The sequence below is a fragment of the Protopterus annectens genome, chromosome 9.part0 (assembly GCF_019279795.1).
Source record: "Protopterus annectens isolate FY-2018-M chromosome 9.part0, PAN1.0, whole genome shotgun sequence".
In the NCBI taxonomy this organism is placed as follows: domain Eukaryota; kingdom Metazoa; phylum Chordata; order Ceratodontiformes; family Protopteridae; genus Protopterus; species Protopterus annectens.
The window spans coordinates 1,839,928,627-1,839,947,714 of record NC_056743.1 but is presented as its reverse complement, the minus strand read 5'-3'; positions in this window follow the sequence as shown (position 1 = coordinate 1,839,947,714).

The following is a 19,088-nucleotide window of genomic DNA, read 5'->3' as shown; positions in this document are numbered from 1 at the left end:
TATTAACATGTGTACAATGTGTGTTGGAAATCAAGTTATATTTATACTGCAGGGCTCACCTTTGTGTCATAACTTGACATGAATTATGCTGTGCCTGCAGGGTTTCCATGAGACACTTTGCATAGACTTATCAACATGTCTTCATACAGGCTGACCAGTGAAATACTGTCGTAGTTTGGTAGTTCAGTACTGTGACTGTAGTGCACAGTATCCTGGGTTTGAGGCCTGTCACTGCTTTAAGTTTTCATACTGGGCAGACCAGGCTGCTTAAGGTCCACTAAAGCATATATGTGCATGTTTGCCTGCTTTTGCTGAAATATGCCCAACTTTGAACAGACTTGCCCAACATTGCTCAACAGTTTTCAACATTGCTGAACGTTGCCCAATATTGCTCAACATTGCCCAAAGTTGTGCCAGTTTGTGTGTACAATTATGTTTACATATACTATGTAGTGGCAAAGCTGTTTAGCACTGCTTTATATTGCTTAAAACAAGTCAATCATGCCTCAGGTGGTGCTGCAGGGCTGCCTATGTCGGATGCACATAGTACACTCCCTATACATACTTGGAAACAGGTAGTGTCAAGTTAGGCATCCTTTTTACTGTATGTGTGGGTCAGGGAGAGGTATCATTTACAGGGTTCCTACTGAGCCAGTGTATGTGCTATGCGTTGCCTCTTTGCCAAGGCCAAAGCATACTGGGCACGCCTCCTTCTGCCTACTGGGGCAGGCTCATGTTGTTCCTCCTTCAAGTCATGCTCTGCCTGTGATGGCCTTGGCAATGGTGTGGGGCTGTTTGGCCCGGGCCTATGGTGATGCTGCTGCAGCTGTTTTCGCAGGATCATATTATGTAGCATAGCACATACCATGACAATTTGGGTGCATGTAGTTGGTGACTACTGCAAGGCTCCACTAGATGTATCCAGGCACTGGAACCATGACTTGAGCAGCCCAAACACACGCTCAATTACATTTTGTGTTTGTGTGTGTGCCTCATTATGGCGTTTCTGTTCAGGTGTATGTGCATTTCTGATGGGTGTCATCAGCCACAGCTCCAGTGCATATCCAGCATCCCCCACTAGGTGACCATGAGGGATGTCCCCATTGGCAAATGTCTGGTACAGCTGTGTCAGATGTCAGATATGGGAATCGTGGTAGCTTCCAGGGCAGCCAGCACACACATTCATTATTATGCCCTGGGCATCACACATGACCTGGCAGTTGATGGAGGGGAAACCCTTGCAGTTAATGTAGGCCCTACCCCGCTCACCAGCTGGTGCTTTGATGCGTATGTGCGTGCAGTGTATTGCACCCACTACCTCAGGGTATTCTTCTATTTGCTGGAAGAGACGCATATTGCTGGCCAATACCTCACGGGAATTGGGGAAATATACATAATCACTGACATGTGCTTACATGGCATCCAGGAACTGGTGCAGTACCCTGGATGCTGATGCCTGTGATATCCCCATCTTATCACCAGTTGGTCTCTGGAAGGTACCTGTTGCTAGTATTCGTAGGCCAACACATACCTTGGTTTCCACTGGAATGGGTTCCCTCTATTGGTTCTGTGTGTGAAGAGTGGCCTGCACAGCTCAATAATTTGCTGCATGAGGTCTCTGTCCACTCTATAGTGCTCCACTATCTCCAGCTCATGTAGCCCCTGGTAGGTTACCCTGGGCCTGTACACTCTTCTCCGTCTCCTCACTGGGGGTTGGTCGGCAGCATTCACATTGTCACCACCCTCAGCATTTTGCATATGTCGCCTTATGACAGCAATGGCAGCCCCTAGCATTTCTTTTTCTCAGTAAAGCCTTTTCAGTATTCACTTCTCTTAGCTTACCACAGTGCTGCAGTGTCTCTGAGGAATACATGGTGGAAAGTTGTTTGCAGAGTTTTAAGTGCTGGGCTGAGCAGGGCTGGTGTACTGCCTGTGTAATTGCCTAATTCTGATTGTTTCCACCTGCTAGCTCTGCTGATTCTCCCTGGTTAACTTCTTACTCTTTGTTGTGCTTCCATTTCCCTTTCTGTTTCCTCAGGAGGCAGCGCCACGCACACAAGTGCAAACACACGCACACCAGCTCACACGTGCACACACAGGCTTAGACAGCATAACACTTGCTAATTCCTGCTTAAACGTGCACATACAGGCTTACACGGCCTAACACTTGCTAATTCCTGCTTAAACGCGCACACACTGGCGCAAACGCGCTTACACAGATTTCAACAACCTTACACATGCTTATTCTGGCTTATACGGACGCACACAGTCTTACTCAGATGTACAGGTGCACACTCGTGCACAAACACGTTGCAAGCACTTTTACAAGAAACTTTAGTGATATCCATGGCATACACCTTCAATTTCTTGACTTTAGCTAGGATACCTGGTGACACACCTCTTCCAGTGATGAGTAACTGACAGCAGACACATGCCACTCTGCTCCAATGAGATTACATTCTTTCATACATACCTCCCTCGTGATGTCACCTATCTTCTACTTTGTTACTCCCCTTATCCTACTCTTACACTCCACTGACTGTACACATTTGATATGTAAACTTGAGATTCACTATCCTTACCCTCATTTGCATAGGATTGCCTACTAATGCTTGGTTACATCTCTTAGAATGGGTTCCTCCCTTAGCAACCTCTACTCGGTAGCCATGTTGTTTTCAGCCTGCCATTCACTTGCATTGTATAATATGATATCCTATAAATTCCCTATTTGTGCCTTTTAATTTTTTGTTTTCTGGTTTTTAGTGTGCAGCACATTTGCGCTTTGCTGCGCTACTCTTAAACCTCGAAGATCGGGGGAAAAAATTATTTTTATTTTTATATTGCATCGTGGAACATTGCCGATGGCCGTATATTTGGCCATTGGAATGCTTCCTCAACTGGATGCAACCTTCATTTGGAGCTGTCACTGCTCTGTTTTGTTATTTGCAGAATGGTACTCAGTTGTCAACTGAGAACATTTCTGCAAATAACACTGCTCTTACTCGGACAGGTTCGGGTTTCCTGGATCGCAAATTTACCTCATTTGCATGCCTTTCGGCAGCAATTGAGGTAATTTGCATATCCGAACCCTGTCCGTGTAAGAGCCGTTTTAGGAGCTCTCTTGCATGCCCCTGCCATCTGTTCCTGGATCGCTCGTCGGACGTGTTGGCTGCATGGAGTTTTACTCTACTCTTAGACTCCATGCAAGCCTTCATGAATCCGGCCCTATATCTTAACATCACAGTAACCACTAGAAAAGCAATGCAAACTGTAAAACCAATTCAATTAATAGCTATAGCTATAGAAAAAAACATTAAAAATGCAGAAACATGAGAGAACCTTCTCAAAAATGATTTAAATGTTGTGTCTTTTGGCTTTTCCCGGTTAGGGGTCGCCACGGCAGAACTCCAGTCTGCTAATGATTGGCAGTAGATTTTTACGTGCCAAGTTGCCGGCCATGACGCACAACCTTCAATGAAGGTACGCCCATTCACGCAAGTCTCCACACAGAAGACGGTCTAGCTGAGAATCAAACAGGACAACATCTTACTGTGAGGCGACAATGCTATCGCAGCACCACCACTAGGCAAAACACAGGACCCACTTCAGAAACAGTGCAAACAGCAAAACTCCTAAAATTAATAACTGGAACTTCAGATTCAGAGGAAACACACTAAACTACAGAAAAAAATAAAAGTTATCACTGATACCTGACCTACATAACATAATTGATACCCTGCCCATGTGACATATATTTTAATGATAATGAGTCACAAATAGGAGATTATATCATGCAATATCCTCTATTCCCACTCAGAGATTCATACAGATCTCCACAGAACTGCAGACAAAATGGGCTCTTCCCCAGAACTGGAAAATGTGATTCAGAGGCATGTTAGCTGCAGTCAGGAAAGACCTCATTATCAGCTAATCTGCATGTGACTGAATCACGCTTAACTACTACAAGCACACATCAGAACATTCCTGCAGTAGTCATCACTGGTGAGTAATACATCACATTGACAGAGGAACCCCCCATTCGTTCACACATTCAAAAACACACTGATACACAGACACACACACACACACACACACACACACACACACACACACACACACACACACACACACACACACACACACACACACAGACATGAACACACACCAGCATGCATATCATCTTATTTTTCCCTGCCCTTGTAAATCATGCATAATTGCAGTCAGTAATGCCACACATAAGAGTGTATTCTTCTTAATGCTTGTAACGTGCATCATGATGCTAGACTTGTTGCTCTAGTATCTTTTTAAGTGAGTCTAGGTTATAGTTTAAAATGATCCCTGGGGTCATCTAGTGATCCTCCCAGATTTGTTCTGAAGCCCCCTCAATAGACAAACCCCCCCAGCCCTTTCAGCTATTCCTGATTTTACAGGACACTCCTGCTGTTCCTCATATAGGTGCCTTGTCCCTTGTAACTCATGGCCCATTGCAATCAGTGAATAATGCCAGACTTTAGATTTTTACACTTCTTGTGCCTCCTCAGTTAGAAGAGAGGGTTAATGCTCCTGCTCCTTGTCTGTAGGATGCAGGGTTAAAACTAATCCCCTTTTACTTCACCTTTTTTTAGCTTATTTATAACACTTGTGGTAAGATATGAAGAGATTCTCTGGTGTCTAGAGTTCTGTCTGACTTCATGCTGTAAAACATTGATCTAACTTATTTTATATGTCTGTAGGGAATGATATGGGGAGGCTACCTGGGATTTATTGTAGGGAATAATATGGGGAGTCTACCTGGGATTTATTGTAGGGAATGATATGAGGAGTCCACCTGGGATTTATTGTAGGGAATGATATGGGGAGTCTACCTGGGATTTATTGTAGGGAATGATATGGGGAGTCTACCTGGGATTTATTGTAGGGAATGATATGAGGAGTCTACCTGGGATTTATTGTTGGGAATGATATGGGGAGTCTACCTGGGATTTATTGTAGGGAATGATATGGGGACTCTACCTGGGATTTATTGTAGGGAATGATATGAGGAGTCTACCTGGGATTTATTGTAGGGAATGATATGGGGAGTCTACCTGGGATTTATTGTAGGGAATAATATGAGGAGTCTACCTGGGATTTATTGTAGGGAATGATATGAGGAGTCTACCTGGGATTTATTGTAGGGAATGATATGGGGAGTCTACCTGGGATTTATTGTAGGGAATGATATGGGGAGACTACCTGGGATTTATTGTAGGGAATGATATGAGGAGTCACCTAGGATTTATTGTACTCCTCACCGCATGTCTTCCATACTGGAAAATGTTCTAATTTCTATTTATTCACATTTAGGGCACGCTATGAAGAATGCTGTGTGCTCCCCTAACCTCACATCTTTCATGTTGCAACATGCCGTTATTTTATCATTTTAGGATACTTTAGGCCACAAGAATTCCCAAGTGTCACACATACACACACACACACACACACACACACACACACACACACACACACACACACACACACACACACACACACACACATACACACACACACACACACACACACAGCCAACCTTCAACCAATTACAAATGTGGACACCCTCACCATTCACCCACCTGCATACCCACGTGCACTCATACACACAGCCTACCCTCACCCCATCACAAACATGGGCACACTAACCCATTTACCCATATACATGCACCAACAAATGCACACACACCCCTACCTTTCCTATCCTCTAACTAATCTACTAATGCAACCACATAGTCACACCCATGCACTACAGGCCACTTATCCATTTGCGTACCCTCACACATACAGGTACACATACATATGCACACACATACACGCACACCACCACCACCACCACTACTTTATCTGTACACTCCCCAGCACTTACCTGTAATGCAATTTCACACACTGAATTCAATGGGTGAATGTCAGCTTTTGTCCATACTCATTAACATGGCTGACCATGGTTCACTGAATCAGTCAACTATTTAAATGCCTCACCACAGGCATTTCCATAGGGAAAGTACATGGATAATTAGTATAGGCTGCTCCTCAGCATGCCTCATTAGCATTCGTGGTAGGCCACAGAGACAGCCCGCTGTGGTGCTTCACCTCTTCATGGTGTATAGCACTGCAGTAGGGTTGTCTCTGACTCAGAGCTGGTTATTGTAGGGTGTATACTAGGCTTACACCTCACTGTAACCTTTGGGAAATGGGCCCTATATCACTCTGACACAGATGCCTAGAGCCCCACAAATTAAACTTTTGAACTTCAAATCACACTAAGCAAAATCAACTATCTGTTTATAACCTGTTACAGGACCCTATCCATGACCCCAGAACTCAGTGTCAGGTTCCTAAACATCATGGGTGAATTCCTCATAAATAAGAGCTCTATCATTCTAGGAGACTTTATCTATGAATTAATTTGTGGCGTAGCTACACATCAATGTTGGATATGCTCAAAAGTTCATATTCCTGATTAATAAAAATTCAGTGGACCAGATTGTTACTACTCCAACTTGAGGATATCATTTTCATTTGCTATTTACGAATATAGCATCCTCATACACATCTCCCCTAGTAACTATCTCTCTATGTCCAGGTTCGACAGACCATAGGCTAGTAACATTTTACTCTTAAACTATACAACCCTCCTCCCACCAATTCAAACCAATATATCAGAATCCGAGGGGTGGCAGGGGCAGGATCAGACAACATGGGTTTGGCTATTGGTGCCCCGCTGGGCTTAATGATGGGGGGATGCTTTTGTAAAGTATTTACTTCCCTGACTGAAGAATAAAATCCAACACCTATGGCTAACCAAGTTTGTAGAAGACTGCAAACTGGGAGTTATTTTCAAATACTCCACTGACACAGAAGCCATCCAGCAGGAGATAAGTGCCTGATGTATTGAAAATGAGTTTAAATTAAATGCTAAACATGCAACATTATCTCTTTTGACAGCCCATCCATTCCCCCAGCATGTAACATTAACAGTGCCCCACTTTAAAATCAAAATTTAGTTAGGGACTGAGAACCTGTGTTTGCCCATCGTATAGCAACAGTTGTCAGGAAATCCTACTACTTGTTGCAGCTGATTTCCAAGGAAATATTATTCAGATCAAAAGAGGTTATTGCCTCCTTGTATTCAGCACCGATCAGACCAATTATAGAATACAATGGCCCCAGTGGGACTTACCTCACCAGACATATCAAACAGTTGGAAGGATCCCAAAAGTTCATAATAAAGGGGAATTAAATGCTTAAAATCCCAAATCTAAAAGATAAGACTAGAAGCACTGATCCTCTTTTGGGTCTATATCAGTTAATCGAACAATCATTTTAGCGAATACCTTTTAATTGACCTCTTTACATCAAACCTCCTATTCGCTGAAGTATTTAAATATTGAACTACTTAAAATCAAACCCTCTTACTTGGCCAGCCAACATAACTGAAACGGTAACATCACTAAACTAATCCTAAAAACTGGAATAACTAAAAACTTTATACATTATTTCAACACATAAAATTTAATATTTTTTTAAAAAGAATTACTGACACCAATAAATAAATAAATAAATAAATAACCTACACTACTATTACTTTTAATTTAAAAATAACCTACATCTTATATGACTATACTTTTGGGCAGCCCAGTCTACTCAAAAATGGGTCTACCCTTAAAATTAAAAACTAGATAGGAAGAACTTTATAACCTACTCTTCCCCCCTACACTCCCCCACACCCCCCAAAAATTAAATATACCAACTCCAAGATTGCACTATTTTGATGAAAAGGGTAAAGTATAAATAAGCTATGAATATTCATTCCATCATCAGTATGAATATTAATGAATTTCAACCGATTGTTGAATGGTGGGTGGGGTTTAGACAGGACTTGCTACTTTGGATAATATGCTCCAAGTCTTGGCCAACAAAAATAATTTGAGAAAATACACTTCGATAATTGGAGACTTTGGCGAATAGGAGGTTTGATGTAAAGGGTTAGATTAAAAGGTATTCGCTAAAATGATTGATCGATTAACTGATATAGATCCTTCTCTTTTTGTGGTTTTAGTGTCCTCTGAGGAGACCTGTGCTTTGCCTTCTAAGTGATCAGGCACCCAGTAGTCCAGGATCTCCCTTAAATTCATCTAACAGTCCGGCAAACTCCAAAACATACCAAACCTGCTACTCAGCATCTCACTCACTTGTGGAATAGACTCCCCTTGCAGATAAAGCAGCTGTTACCCTGTCTCTCTTCAAAAAGGACCTGACTACTTGTATAGGTATTCATAAATTCATCCTGGGTATGACTGGCATAGATCTCCTTGAGAAGGGTAGGTGCACTCTAGGGTAGGAACCATCAAGGGGTAATACGCAGAAGACTCAGACCTTGAACTTCCCATGATTCCTGTCTATCATAAACATACATCCAGAGCTTTATAATTTCTTGTACACTGCATATGCTTTCCTGCTAAGCTTTATTTCTGTACCAGGTCTAAATAACTTCATACAATAAAATGCAAAACTTTGTATGTAATGGCTAGCAATGGCCCTAAATTGCACCTGCATTGCTTACTAAATAGATTCTTCTTAGCCCTGGCAATTTCTACATGTTACAACTAGTTCCTAAATTAGTACTAAGCTAACTGCCCTTGTAAGCCATTTAAGCCTAGCCAAGCATCCATTGTAAGACTCAAATGCTGCACTTTGTGTTTGGAAGGCAAACACCTTAACCATTGGGCCACCCTCCCAGAAACAGAAGAAACAGAAGAAAATGAACCTCCTTTATTTACTGTCTGCAATTTCATTAAAACTATACACAAAAGAAAAACATAAATGATACACTTAGTATTTAACAATGTGGTCAATGAGTGGTGACAACAAATAGAGTTACTGTTGTAAGCCCAGAAGTAGTCACTATTAAAAATCCTCTGGTTGTGCAAGCTAATGTTGCCCACAGACACATAAAAATAAAAAAAAAATGTGAGAGAAAGAGAGAATAAGCTAAAACCTTATTAAAAATACTTCAAAGCTGCTGCTGTGATGTGCATTGTCTGCAGGGGCATGCATCCTCATCTAAACAGAAGGACTCTTGAATACTATTGTCCCTTAAAGATACAAAACTACATGTGCCATAATGCACTAACCAATTAAGGCAGTGGTGAAAGATTACAGGAACAAGATGTAAGAAGTTATGTGATATAAAATCATTATTTAAAAAGATAAGACATTTCATATTTATATAACAATATTGTATAATAGAAATAATCAACTTTTTGCAGGTAATGTAGGATTTACCAATGGCTGGTTTACTAATCACGCAAGCTGTACCATCGTGTCCAGGTTACACCTGCCATGGGTAAACCCATCACACCCAAATCATACCTGCCATGAGTAATCCCAGCATATTCATATCACACCAGTCATGAGTAAACCCAACATAATCAAATCACACCAGCCATGAGTAAACCCAGCATAATCAAATCACACCAGCCATAGATAAAGCTATCACACCAAAATCACACCTGTCATGGGTAAACCCATCACACCCAAATCATACCTGCCATGAGTAGACTCAGCATAATCAACTCACAACAGCCATGGGTAAACCTATCATACTCAACATACAACAGCCTTGGATAAACCCATCATATTCAGATCACAGCAGCCTTGGGTAAACCAAGCATTATCCACATCAAGTTGTTGATAATCATTAAACTGTCTTACTGACACCACCCGAAAAAAATCTAACACCTCCATTAACCATACATATCCAGAAGTAAGTTGTAACATATAAAGTCACTGAAGTCCAGAAATAAAATACCTCTGAATCTTTAAATCTCACAGGAAAGACTACTACCATACATCAGAGTTGTTTAGTCAGGTTTCTCAGAAGAATAGCTAGGCTGAGTGAGACGGCGATCGGCTTACTACAGTAAAGTATGTTTACTTTAGTCTTCAATAGAAGAGCTAGCTGGGGGAGTGTGGGTCTCACTATAATAAGGTGGTCACTACAGTGTAACGACTGGCATAATACAGCAAAGTGTGTGTGTATTTTAGTCTTCAATGGAAGAGCTAGCTGGTGGGGTGTGGGTCTCACTATAATAAGCTGGTCACTACAATATAATGACTGACATAATACAGTAAAGTGTGTTTATTTTAGCCTTCAATGGAAGACCTAGCTGGGGGAGTGTGGGTCTCACTATAATAAGCTGGTCACTACAATGCAACGACTGGCATAATACAGTAAAGTGTGTTTATTTTAGTCTTCAATGGAAGAGCTAGCTGGGGGAGTGTGGGTTTCACTATAATAAGATGGTCACTACAATGTAACAACTGGCATAATACAGTAAAGTGTGTTTATTTTAGTCTTCAATGGAAGAGCTAGCTGGAGGAGTGTGTGTCTCACTATAATAAGCTGGTCACTACAATGCAACGACTGGCATAAGGTTCATAGGTTCATAGGTTCATAGGTTGGTACTAGGCTATCAGCCCTAGGGCCTATACAAGCCTAACCATAACAATTCCCTGGCTATTTCTTCCCACATTATTTACTTTCCTGGACCCCTGTCTAGCAGGGCGACTGATGTGATCCCTGGGGTGAATTTCCTTTCTCCCATCCAATCGTCAAGGTTCCTCTTGAAGAGGTCCAAAGAGGCACTCTGCTTGACATGTATGGGCAATCTATTCCAGAGTCTGGGGAGTCTCTGGGTCAGGAACCTATCCCTCCAGCATGTTTTGTTTATTGTGATGACAAGGTTTAGATCCCTGGAGCGTGTAGCTCTGAGGGATTGGGATTTCTTTAAGTGTAGCATGTCCAACAGCTCTGGGTTTGACATGGCCTTGTATGTTAAGCAGAGATTGCCTCTGAGTAGACGATATGTGACAGTGTATAGCTGGAGTTTTTAAGGTCAGCGTAGGGCATCTGCTTTAGGCCTGTGATTCTTTTAGTGAGGTATTTCTGAGGCCTTTCCAGTTGTTGCAGATGTCTTGAGAGGTACATACCAAATGGGGCGTTGTATTCTATAATGGGTCTAATGAGGGATGAGTACAGTGGGACAATGACCTCCTTTGTTCTGGATGAAAAGCCCTTCGTGATGAGGTGTGCCACATAGAAGGATTTCCTGACTGTTGTGGCAATGTGGTTATCGAAGGTGAGACCACTGTCCACCTGTGTCCCTAAGTCTCTTATCACACTTTCTGAGTTTAGTGTACTGCCACCTATATGGTAATTCATGGATACATGTTTTTTTTCCCAAAGGGGATAACAATACATTTCTTGGCATTGAGCTTGAGCCCATGGCTCTGGCACCAAGCATCTGTTTCTGTAAGGCCCTTTTGTAGAGTATCCACATCATTTGGGGATTCAATAATGGCTCCCAGTTTGCAGTCATCTGCAAACTTTGCTAGCCAGAGTCCCTTAGTGTTGACCTGTACTTCAGAGAAGTAGATGCCAAACAAGAGCGGCCCCAGGACTGAACCATGAGGTACTCCACTTGTCACTTGTCTGGAGCTGGATTTGGAGTCGGCTACTTTTACAGTGTGGGTTCTATCAGTAAGCCATTTAACAACCCATTGGGTGACATAGGGATTAATGCCCAACTTAGTAAGTTTATTTATGATTCCAGAGTAGGGGATGGTGTCAAAGGCTGTGGCAAGGTCTAGATAGGCCTAGATAGATAATACAGTAAAGTGTGTTTATTTTAGTCTTCAATGGAAAAGCTAGCTGGGGGAGTGTGGGTTTCACTATAATAAGATGGTCACTACAATGTAACAACTGGCATATTACAGGAAAGTGTGTTTATTTTAGTCTTCAATGGAAGAGCTAGTTGGGGGAATGTGGGTCTCACTATAATAAGCTGGTCACTACAATGTAATGACTGGCATAATACAGTAAAGTGTATGTGTATTTTAGTCTTCAATGGAAGAGTTAGCTGGGGGAGTGTGGGTCTCACTATAATAAGATGGTCACTACAATGTAATGACTGGCATAATACTGTAAAGTGTGTGTGTATTTTTTTTTTTTTTTGCTCTTTAGTGGAAGAGTTAGCTAGGGGGACTGAATCTCAGTATAGCATTCGGCTTATTACAATAAAGTCTTACCTACTCCCAGTGAATTTTATCCTCACTAGTATAATACATTTCAGAAATTCAGTTCTTGTCACCTTGACAAAGATATCTGCACATTTAGTGTAGCCATTGCCAAGTGACTGCTATAAATACTTTTATTTATTACACAATATTAGTCGCATAATCCAATGTGTTTTTACTCTTGTTTTTATTCATTGGTATAATTGTGTAGAAGCCCTCCTCTGTCAACAAAGACCATTTTGTATCTTGAAACATGGTTATCTCATGGCCATAGCAGACTATAGATGCGTACCTAAAGAAACTGACAATGCAGAAAGATTTTTAAATATGCATTATCAGATGGTTGTAAATCTTTATTTGTTTTAAGTCTAAGGACCACGGAGGGATGACTAGTTTTTAAAAGTAATGCCGCGCTAAGCATTGTAACTGTACAGCATGTCTGTAATGCTTAGTAAACCACTGTTGTAGAGTTTAAGGGCTTCCTCGTGAACCCCAACAGTGGCAAGAACAAAGTATATAAATCACTTGCTGATGATTTTAAATTTATGTCAATTTGACTTTTATGGCCAGGTTGAAAACTGTTTAATTTTTGCCATTAGGTCAGCTACACTCATGAAATATGAACATTTTTTGTTTCTCTGTTATATCTTTGAGGTTATTAGAGGTGTAGAGATTCCTATTTTCTCAGAGACACAAGGTGGGTGTAAATAATACAATCTCTGCTAATATGATGTGCTGATGTATCACAATGTATTGTGGCTGTCGCAATCACTAGGTTTCAGCATTTTTTTATTTAATTTGTTAATCAGATAGATGGGCTAGTCTGATACAAGCCCTTTCAGTCTCATCTGTGTCATAATGTGGTACATGTATGGTTCATGTACATACAGACTATTATCATATATAAGAATCAAACAATACAGACAGGCAGAGTGCAGTCATACAAGTAAAGTCTGTTTTTTTTTACGTGTCTGTAATCAAAGCATAATGTTACTCTTTACAAAGTTATGTTTGTAGTATCTATGCATGTCCTTGCTTTTTTCTCACTATACTGAATGTCTCATGCCTATTGACATATACATAAATGCATTTACATATTTACAAATGAGATAAAATAAAATATATTCACTACTTTATCCATATTTGATTAATAAAGTAAATAAGTTCTATGTTTCTGTGTGACCTACTTATTCTTCACAGCTGCATACCACGGCCTTGGATATAATAAAACGAAATGCTATTAACCAGTGTTAGTAAATGTGACTAAACATATTACCATATATTCTATATTTGATAACCAGATTTCATTGCTCATTGTAAATTCATTTGTGTTAAATGTGTAGTCAGTGACTACACCGATTATTTCTGCTTGTTATATTAATTCTTAACATTTCATTTGTTTAAACAGAACCTTCCTTTCCATCAGTTTCTGGACCAGATGGCCAAGTTTTATCTAATACAAATGTGACAATATATTGTAAATCTGCAGGATTTTACCCAAAAGAAATCAGTGTTATCTGGGAGCAGGATGGGAACGTACTGCAAGGATCCAAACTGGATATTACTTTAAATAGTGCAGACAGGACGTATCAAGCACTAAGTAATGTCACTGTACCAGCAAAAATAGACTCAAATGTTACCTGTAGAATTAATCACACAGCATTAGACCAACCAAAACAATCAATCTTCAAATTAAAAGTTATTGTGAAAGGTAAGTGCATGTTACTATTACTTCTCAGAAACTACAGAAGATTGTGATTATGTCATTGATCATAACCTAGTTATTATGTGTTCGAGTCTCGAATGACAAGAAGTTCACCTCGAGAGCGAAGCGATCATAATATTTTGTAGTGTATGGAGCTTTATGAGCTGCATTTACTACTAGTTACAGGGGAAAAAACTCCCAAAGTGTTTTCCCGGCTTTCAAAGCCATAAGACACTTACTGAGTTCTGTGAAGAAATATAGTATAACGCATTCTGTTACATTTCTACTCAGCTTTCATATCTGTCGGCTATCTAGATTTTCTCAGTACATCCAGATTATTGTTTCATACTTTTGGTTTGCTCTTCATAAAATCTGTAGTTTTCGGAGAAACCACTGAGGACTGGTCACAAAATAATGGCATACATTTGAGTTAAAGAGTTTGTATCCTTCAGGAAATGAATTCCAACACATCTTGTTATTCAAGCAGCTGCGTTTATTTGAGGAAGCTGGATTCACTTTACAGCTACAGATAGCAGGCAGAAACAAATCTTTTGCTCTGCCATTGTCATTTTCAGGACACTTCTGACAGATGTTACTACCTGGTAGTGCTTAACAATTGTTAAGGTCGAGTAACACACCACTCTGTTGCTTAACTGATTTGTCTTTTTCTCAGTATTAGAGCATAATTACCATGCTGCATGCACTACAAAATGATTATCTTAAAATGTTTAGCTGGATTAGTCTGGTTATTATATAATGTGGGGTGTATGTGCAATGTAGTCTTTAGGAAACTATACACCATTCTGTTTAGTTTTACTGGAACTGCAAAATAAAATGTTAGTGTTGCACAACAAATTTCTAATGGATTTGAGCCACCTATGTTGTATTCATGCAAATGTCAAGATGACCGTTTCCATCAAGCACAGACAGTACATATTTTGTACAAGTCAGTATCCATCAGCCTCATGTGATCCCATTATTAAGATTATTATTAGTAACTTGAGAAACAAAAACAGTTTTATCCCTGCATATTCAGGTGGCTATCTGACATCAGAACTTTGCCAATTAATCAAACTTCACAATACTGGAAATTAATTATATCACTACAGCACTTCTTCCAATGTTTTGTCTAGAATATTTTAATGTTTTGCTCAGCTATATGAGGAAATTTCCCAGATGCATGGTACAAAAGGATAAATCTGTGGCTATGACCCACGTGACCCAGGTTACATGAGTTTGAGTAGCACTTGAGTGCTCAAGTAGACAAACCAAAAGGGAAGTGGTGGAGACTCATGCCATCTCACCCATCCTCAGGGAAGGGATTGGTGGTCCAGTTGGCTGCATTCTGTTTGAAAGGCAAAGCTTTCTAGTCAGGAAAATCAGACAGAAACTGAGAACATGAGCTTGTTCCTGTAGTCCAAAGCCAGTGGTGGGAAAACACACATGCACAGATGTGAGCATAGGAGGTCTTCATTCTGATGCAGGTGCTCATGTCACCTACCGGGGAGTGGGTTTAGGGCTAATTCGAAATAACCCAGCTACATGAGAACCTAAGGACTTTGTCCTTAGCCTTGATGAGCTGGGAACTGGAAGCAGCTTGCACTGAGGCATGGAATGGATCACTGGAAATACTGGCCCTCTCTGTGGTCTCATTGAATGCTATTCTACATGGTTTTCTTAAGGTCCATTGCAGTAGAAGGTGATCACTCTAAGATGGCCATAACAAACAACCATTATGCCTGCCTGAATGACAGATCTATGCCATCCGTTCTTGCCCACATTAGTGTCTACAATGGTAGGATGCAAATGGACTAAGGCTTATAGGAGAGGGCTGAAGGTCAGTGGGTCGGGAAGCAAAGAAGTACCTAGAAAAGAGACTCTGATGATAGCTGTAAGTATAATAAGGAGCAGGTGGAGATCACTCTGGAGCAGAATTGGTAAGTAGCTGTAAGTATAATAAGGAAAAGGTGGAGATCACTCTGGAATAGAACTGGTAAGTAGCTGTAAGTATAATAAGGAGCAGATGAAGATCACTCTGGGACAGAATTGGTATGTAGCTGTAAGTATAATAAGGAGCAGGTGGAGATCACTCTGGGACAGAATTGGTATGTAGCTGTAAGTATAATAAGGAGCAGGTGGAGATCACTCTGGGACAGAATTGGTATGTAGCTGTAAGTATAATAAGGAGCAGATGAAGATCACTCTGGGACAGAATTGGTAAGTAGCTGTAAGTATAATAAGGAGCAGATGAAGATCACTCTGGGACAGAATTGGTATGTAGCTGTAAGTATAATAAGGAGCAGATGAAGATCACTCTGGGACAGAATTGGTATGTAGCTGTAAGTATAATAAGGAGCAGGTGGAGATCACTCTGGGACAGAATTGGTAAGTAGCTGTAAGTATAATAAGGAGCAGATGAAGATCACTCTGGGACAGAATTGGTAAGTAGCTGAAAAAGTATAATAAAGAGCAGGTGGAGATCACTGTAAGTATAGTAAGGAGTGGGTGGAAATCGCTCTGGAACAGAACTGGTAAGTATATACAGGCAAGAGGAGATCACTGGATACAGCTTAGCATTCACTGTTTTGTCTGCCGTTTTTTCAGATTATTTTTTCTGATGAGAACCTGCAAACAACAATCCAAGTACATCTGACCATGTTCATTTTCCCATCTCTTTAATTTATGTTTGTAAAGTTACATATGTAAAGAGAGATGGATAAATATTTGAGAAGGGCAGACTGTATGGTAAGTGAATGGATGATGCTGCTTTCATTAATATAGCAATACATCTCTGCCTTAAGGAAATATACAAAAAACTCTTTACACTCAGAATAGTGTTTACCTATTGGCAAGTGTGTTGTCAGCATGTTGTGAGATTGTTATTGTACATCCTGTAAAGAACAAAAATGTCTACAAAATTTACTCTTACAGGGATCAAGAGTTCCACACCACTGAAATACTACAGAAAACTAACATAAAGTATGTCTTTCATTTATTTGTTTAAGATGTTCCATGCATTTCCCTCTTCTTTAACCCCACCAGGATGTAAAAATAAATAACAGATACAGTTACAAATATGTCACTGTTTTAGTGGTGTCATGAAGACCTTGTATACAGCATATCTGTAGCTAAAAATAAAATAAAAGTAAACATTCTGCAGACATAGCAGTTTTAATAACCATTACTTTAATACATTATCAGTTCATCCCTATAACTATATCTCACACTCCTTCAACAAATAGCTAACTTAGATCAGCTACTACTTGCCAGCATATGTTTTGCAGATAGAAAGGGTAAATTTCACCACTGAAAAACTAATATATTCTAAAAGTCAATGATCAGGTCTCCTACCCACCTTGCTTTCCTATCTCAGAGAACAGCCAGTGTGGACTAAAACAACACCTTCTAGTTGTAAATAAGCCACTGGTTTCCAGACTGTTTATATTCTCAGAAGTGATAGAATGTTCCTTGTATATAACTGAACCACTAGTCTCATCCACCTGTCAGAGGATATATTGTATATCCATTCTGTTTTCCTGTAACTCTATCTCTGATGGCTGGTACCAAATAGTAGTCAGTAGCTAGTCACTTCACTTCTATGGGACTGACGACAGTATAAGACAGATAAATATATAAATCTACCACCATTTTTTCACTCAGAATTGCTGATTTGATGTGTATGTGTGCGTGTGTGCGTGTGTGCGTGTGTGCGTGTGTGTGTGTGTGTGTGTGTGTGTGTGTGTGTGTGTGTGTGTGTGTGTGTGTGTGTGTGTGTGTGTGTGTGTGTGTGTGTGTGTGTGTGTGTGCTCCTGTACATTGGCATTTAGTGATTAGCAGCTGCCACCACTCAGCAATCATATTAACATCATTCTGTGTTTTCCTCATGTTGAAAACACATTGCTGAGCTCTTTTTTATTTCACTTAGTTTCCAGTACAGAAGTTCTGACCAAGGAACTTGCCTTCAACACCACCCTGTCAAATGCAATCAGAAACAAAGTAAGTTTATTTTCTAGTTATCACTGGCTGCAGAATCCAAGCCCACCATTTACTTTAGTCAGATATCAAATTATTACTCTCTCAGTCTACAATTCAAGACTGCAATGAAAGGGCCCAGTGGCGTAATAGATCAAGCATTAGCCTCCAGCACTGGGGGTTATGTGTGTTCAAGTACCACCTAGACCAATAATTCTTTTTGGGGTTGAGATTTTGTATAATGGTTAAGGTATTCACCTCAGGAACACAAGGTATAGGCTTTGATTCTCACCTTTGAAAAAGAAATTGGCTAGGCTTGAAATGGCCCACAAGGACAGGTTGCCTAATCCTTTGCTATAAACTTGTGAACTTATAAAAATCCAGCCAAGGTATTGCTAGACTTGGTGTGCATCTAAACACTATGTTTAGTGCACTGCTGTTCAGTGTCAAGATTCACAGACACGGGGCAGAGCCTAGATGGCCAATTGAGAGCAGTGAATTTTGAGAACTCCATAAACTTGTATAATAATATAGGAACATTTTATTATTTTCAAGTTTAAATGTCAGACATTTATAGATAAACTACTTAACTACATAAATATCAATTTTGGTGGAGATATACAAAAAAATTCCTGTCAGGTAAATTGGAGATATACTGAGTCACTGAATATGAACAACTCAAGGAATTCTCATCCAGATGATGCGTTGAAAAAGAACTGCTACTCTTAAATAACTATTACAGCAAAAACATACAAAAATAACAAAAACAGAGACTTCTCTAAATGACATTGAAGAGAGACACAAAGAGGAAGAATTCCAAAAAGAATTTCTGCTTAAACAGAATACATGGCTGCTTAACAAAATAGATGACTTAGAAAACAGGGAAAGGAGAAACAACATAAGGATCTTTGGTCTGCCTGAAAACACTGAAGGAGAAGACATTATTTCATTCTTAACCTGGATTCCTGAATTTTTAGACTTGAAATAGGGACTTTCATTTGGAATTGAAAGGGTGCATAGAGCACTGAGGAAACCTGCTTCTAACTCAACAAATACTCCACCTAGATCCATAGTTATAAAATTTCTTTCATTTCTGTACAAGGAACTAATATTAAAATCTGCTTAGAGAAAATCACCCTTTAAATACAATCAACCTTGATAAGGTTGACAATGATTATTCTTCCAGAATACTGGAACAAAGGAAAAAAGTTTGGCCAATAATAAAACTGTTGAGACAAAACAGCATTAAAGCACAGCTCGCCTTTCCAGCCAATATAAAAATACTTTTTGGCAATGAGAT